The sequence below is a fragment of the Armigeres subalbatus genome, chromosome 1, assembly GCF_024139115.2.
Source record: "Armigeres subalbatus isolate Guangzhou_Male chromosome 1, GZ_Asu_2, whole genome shotgun sequence".
NCBI lineage: Eukaryota > Metazoa > Arthropoda > Insecta > Diptera > Culicidae > Armigeres > Armigeres subalbatus.
The window spans coordinates 79,963,016-79,969,140 of record NC_085139.1 but is presented as its reverse complement, the minus strand read 5'-3'; positions in this window follow the sequence as shown (position 1 = coordinate 79,969,140).

The following is a 6,125-nucleotide window of genomic DNA, read 5'->3' as shown; positions in this document are numbered from 1 at the left end:
TTGTTTTATTTTAATACAATATTTGTATAAAAAGCTTACAGAACTGTATATGCCCAGATTTTATACAATAATTGTCAGATTTGTTTTTTGGGTGTACAGAAAATTCAGCGTGGCGATGGCGTGGGTAGCGGCATCAATGGCCTCAGTGGCGGTCATTGATGATGGAACAACGAATAATCAGCGGTCGGGCAGGTAGCAGTACTCATGATTTTTTTTCGCATCGGTGACGTTTGCAGAAGTAACTCTCAGGTCAGATTTGTCTCGCAGGATTCAACCTATTGAGTGGTTGCTGATAGTGATAGGAGATATTATTGAAAATAGAATGGTTCTTGTCAGGACCACCACCATATTTGGAAGGGGTAAGGGTTGTTTGGATGAAACCCATTCGGCCGAAAGCCATTTGGCCGAATGCCAATACGCCGAACAAACCATTAGGTCGAAACCCGTTTGGCCAAAAGGGTCATCCGGCGGAAAAGGTCTTTTGGCCGAATCGGTTATTTGACCGAATAGGACATTTGAAATTTGGCCGAAAAGGATATTTGGTCGAATAGGACATTTGGCCGAAAAGGACATTAGCCCGAAAAGGACATTTGGCCGAATAGGACATTTGACGGAACATTTCATTTGAAAAGTGAGAAATGAGGAGTGAGACGTCTCACTACTCCGTTCTCATTTCTCACTGCTCACTGTAAAAAGTGAGAAGTGACAAGTGAGTAATGAGACGTCTCACTTCTCACATTTCATTCCTCACTTCTCGCTGTGAAAAATAAGTAGTGCGAAGTGGGTAGTGAGACGTCTCAGTACTCACTTCGCCCTTCTCACTTTTCACAGTGAGAAGTGGGAAATAAGAAATGCGATGATATGGAAATGCTAATATCATCCTCCAAACTTAGACGTACATGTTCATGATAGAATTAGAGACGAAAGTATAGAATTGATAGTTCCGTTAGGATACGGCAGGCATGAAGAATGTTTTTATAGAAGTCGATTTGAAAGCGAGCGGAGAGCAATATTTGTGATGGCACATATCGCACGACCTTCGAAATGCGACTATTCACACCCTATTTCTCCTTTTTCAAATGACCTATTCGGCCAAATGTATTATTCAGCCAAATGTCCTATTCGACCAAATGACCCTTTCGGCCAAATGACGTTCAGCCTAATGGTCTGTTCGGCCAAATGGAATATTCGGCCAAACAAGTTTCGGCCTAGTGGCCATCGGCCAAATGGCATTCGGCCAAACGGTATTCCGCCAAACGACCCCTCCCAATTCGGAAGAAAGTAAAAGACTGTACTGTGACTTATCAAATGCATTGCCAGTAAAGTTTTCTAGTCAGATTCTTAGTTTGGTTATGTACTGTAGTGGTTTAAAATGTATATTATTGAGACCAAACACAAGAGAATTGATCCGATACGAACTGCGCTTAGTCGCTTGGGGTGGGTAACGTAATCATTGCCTTTATGTCGGTTAGTGCGGAGGCAATAGGCTGGTGATTGCTGCAGACATTCATTGGCGTCTACATCGATTTGATTGTCGATAGCAAAAAAATAACATTTTATTACAAGATACTGACTTTGGATTTTTTTTTTGGTCAGGGCTGTGATTTGTACATGAGAAAGTTGATCCGAGATGAATGTTCATCGCATAATGACTGATCAAAAATTGGATGTCGTCGTGCATTCAACCAACTTAGCGACTACTGGATGAGCTCGAGATTCCCAAATCGGACGCATAGTCGAAGCACTCACAATCCATTTCCCAAGCCAACACTTCCACATGTGTGTAGTACACGTTCACATTAGAGGAGCGTGAGTCTTTACATTGTCTGAGAGCTACACACATTCTTCATCAGCAAATGTACTGATCAAGTAGACGTTGTATGGGCCATTTGCCAGTCGGTCGTCAAGCTCAGACACGACCGCATTGCGTAGGCAAGAGCACGCAACGCAAGTTCAGTTCAATCAAAGTTAATTGCCCATTTTCCGGATATTGGACCACCCGACTTGTTTAAGGTCACTCCTCATGGAATCCAAACTTCAAAGCACTCGCGCTTTCGGGGGCACACCACTCGATACTGAAGCAACGCACAACTGTCAATTTTATTATTTCACGCATGCTGCGATGCAGCAAAGCTAAATCAGCAAAAATGACAGTTGTGCGTCGCCTCCGTATCGAGTGGTGTGCCCCCGAAATCGCGAGCACTTTGAAACTTGGATTCCGTGAGGAGTGACCTTAAATTTGTCTGGCAGCTACTAAGGTCATGGGTTCGCGTCCCATCGATAGAAAGAGGTTACCTACAATACATTTTTCAAATCAAAATCTTCCACATTATGTACATATTTACAACTGAGTTTTCAGAACACTGTGAATTAATGTCCAAGTCGGGTGGTCCAATACCCGTTAAACAGGCAATTAACTTTGATTGAACTGGCATCTTCGACGACGCCATCGATTTTTCTTCAGTCATCATGAGAATAAATTTATTGCATCGTCTCATTCCGACGCGTTCTTGAGAATCTGCTTTCGATGGCAACTTTGTGCCGTCGCCAAGCGATTGTGCTTTGCACTTTGAATATAATTAATTTCGGAACCAATTTCAACAATACGTATTTTGAATCACAATGATGGTCCTGAAAAAAACGTTTTATTTTAAATTATGTGCTTCTCTAACAGCAACCACTCGACCGCGAAGCTGCCATCCGATAGTTCGCCGCTACAGACGCTGTCGATTGCCAGATCCGCCAACGATCACCTCCGATGCTGTTGACACCACCACCGCTGCGACAGCCATTGTCGTTGGAACCACTTCTGGACGCCTTGGTTCACTCTCCGTTAAATCCTGAATTAAAATGACGCGCGCACGCGAAACACTGGTCTTTTTGTGAGGCAAAAGGTTAGTACTTCACATCAATCTGATGTCCATGTTGGGGATGTATAAACGGGATTGAATAATTCTCATTTTTTACCGGGTTTGGAAAGAAACATCATTTTCAATAGTTTAGCGTTGATAACCAATAGAATCGATAGGTTTGGCAAATTGCTGGAGAGTTTCCGAATCGATTGTTTCGAAAATCCATTGAAAGATAAAGACGCTATTCGCGTTTGAAATCTCTCCTAATTTCGTAACTGTCTCGAATTTGGAAATCTCCGTTTTACACTCTGAATCCGGGCATTCAAACTCAAAACGTTTGTAACGCTGCATAAATTGATTCAACTTCAAGAAATTAAGTAAAAATATGCAGCGTCTTGTCTGGTGATATTGATGGACATTTTCTTCAAAGTATGGACGAATCCTCCCGAGCGCAATTCAACCCTGATTTGCATCCCAGAGCGACAAAGCCATGACCACATCAACTGTATGTCGCTGCAACTGCCTGCATTCTGTGAACCGGGAACAGGGAAAACTGCTACATCAGCCAAACACTGAACCAACTTCATAATCATAGCTGCTGCATCAACAACGCGCTACACACCGTCGTTCCGTGTACTGCATACCGCTCCTTCCCTGCCTGCATAGGGAGCGAATGTTAGCGAGAGATGCACGTCGTCATTTCCTGTAGGCTAAAAGTGGGCTTTTGTTAACACGGAACCAGGCCGCGTATCAAAAGCCGGAACCGTTGCACAAAATCAAAAAAAAAACCTCTCGAACACATTCCACGAGATTGCTGCCGCGAATTTCATTTCTTTCAACGTTGTGCAATAATTTCTCGCAATCACTCGACCTCCCTCGCGTGTCGATTTCGCCAACGTCATCGTTCTCGGACTTTTCTGTAGAAAATACTGCAGGAGTGGCAATGCAAGCCTACCTGCATCGGAGAACAGCGAGAAAAAAAACATCCTCGGAAAGTCTACCCCGTTCTAATTCCTTCCGCGAATTCTCGCGCTTTTTGCGTCGACGTCCGTCGTTCGATACTGAGTCGCTGATGCTGCTGCTGCATTCAAATCCTCCATGCCGTGGGCCATTTTTCAGCCCCATGTCATCGTCAAATTTATCGTCGCCGCTGTTCTTTGACGGATGCGCTTTTCCGTTTCCACTCCTTCCTCGTTTTGGCTTCTTCCACCACTACTGCTGGGCGCAGATGCATTCCGCGTTGCCAACGAACGTTCGTCGCCGGTCGCCATAGGCTTAGGTAGGAGGAGTTTACTGGAAGGCGGAATTTGGCGACGATATTGTTTGAAAACTAATTGTGGCTATGAATTTTAGTGCGACAGGCTTCTTCTACACACCTTGAACCGTTTTTGTAACAAAAATAAAAGTAGATGTAGGTTGAGTACCAAACTTGCTTTTTATCAGTGTGGCCAATTTCAAATCGGGCAATTTTGGTGTTCTGAAGACGCATCATCAGTGGAGGTCGTGTCGATGTTTTCGAACGCAATATGATTATGGAAATCTTCAATTGTGTGAACGAAGAATGAACAGCGAGATGGCGTAACTCTAAAGCGAATAAAACATTTAGTTGGTATAATTGTAAAAATACAAACTCTCAGAGGACAGAGATAGTATTAAACTTGATTGATGCAAAATGACGATGAAACCACAGCTGTGCTTCGAAATACATTAGCGTAGAAGGATATTTATGAAATTTAAATGAAATTATATTGAAATAAATAGTTCTGAATTCAAAAATATAAATCATTCCTCAGGACCTCAACAAAAACTCCCATTCTAGCTACGCCGACAGTCGTCGGTCATCAGCAGCATCAGCGACAGGGAACAAGAGGATCTTCAAAAAACTGCAACTGCGTGAGACCGTCGTCGTCGTTGTCGTCCAGCCGTGCCCAGTCAGCCTTTCGAAGTTACCCGTGAAAAATGATGCAAGCACAACGGGGAAAAAAGAAAAGTTTGTCGCTTTTTGTGCGCTGATGTTGACTTGGACTTTGCACGCTCTTCAGCTGCTGCATTCGCTTCAGAATCGCGCTCTTGATACGCCACCAGGGTCCGGGGATTTTTCCCTATATTTAGCGCACAACCAGGGGTGAGAGATCTGCGGGACCCGTCCGTCGTCAGTCGTAGACATAGATCACAGAGGCACGCTGCAGCAGTGCATTTCCAATGACAATGATGGAGGTCGTTTTTCGGCTCGACTGGAAGCGAAAAATTGCATTAAGAATTTAATTACATGCGCTTCTTTATTGGATGGCGATGGAGATGAAACGGGCGAAACCTTGCAGCTAGGATACTACTCCGGGCGATGCGATGCGATGGCCGACGCAGACGTCGATAGGCGACATCGTAATAGCGACGGCCACGAGGGTGCGTGATTTGCATCTCAACGGATGAGATTCTCGGTTCATTTTACGTAGATAAAAGTGAAATTTGATGAGTATGTTATATCCTCTGGCTCTTGCAATAATAGGACGCTGATGATGTAAAAAAGCATTGTTTGGAGTTCAAAATGTAAAATGAAACTCAGCTATTTGAAGTTTGAATCGTACAATGCAGAAAGTGCTTAGCACAGAAATTTTTCATCCAATTCATAGACACAAACTTCTTTAGAAAAAAAACATCAAGTATAAGAACGAAACTCACGAGGGTGCGTTTTGTAACAATTTGGTACGAGAAAGTTTCATCTAGCTACATAGGTGTTGTAAGCAGTAGAGAATATGATCATTATTGTAGTAGATATGAGATGAAGTTTGTCCTGAACCAAAGAGAAAGCAGTTGTATACAACACAGCATGGAATGGAATAATGAGAATATATTGGAAAATTACGAAATGTTGAAAACGATTTAAAATTTTCTGATTATTTTAAATACACATAAAGCCTGTTCACGTTATATTTCGGACACTCAGATAATGTCCAATTGATTAGTCGCCATTTCATCAATTTGGACGACAGCTAAAACATGCTGAAAGAAGCACATAAAGCAAAAGATTTAGCTGTCATGTAAATGGTTCGTATCAGTGGTTTGTAACAATTTAAAAAAATCACTTTGGAAGTTGGGTGTCCGAAATTTAACGTGGACAGGCTTAATGTGTCTTTAAAATCGTCAGAAAATTTTCAATCGTTTTCAACATTTTGTGATTTTTTAAACGTAATTTTTTAAATTTATTTTAACTTTCAAGGAATAGACAACAGAGAATCACAGTTTTGTTCATCTTTACTACGCCAAGTACGCGTA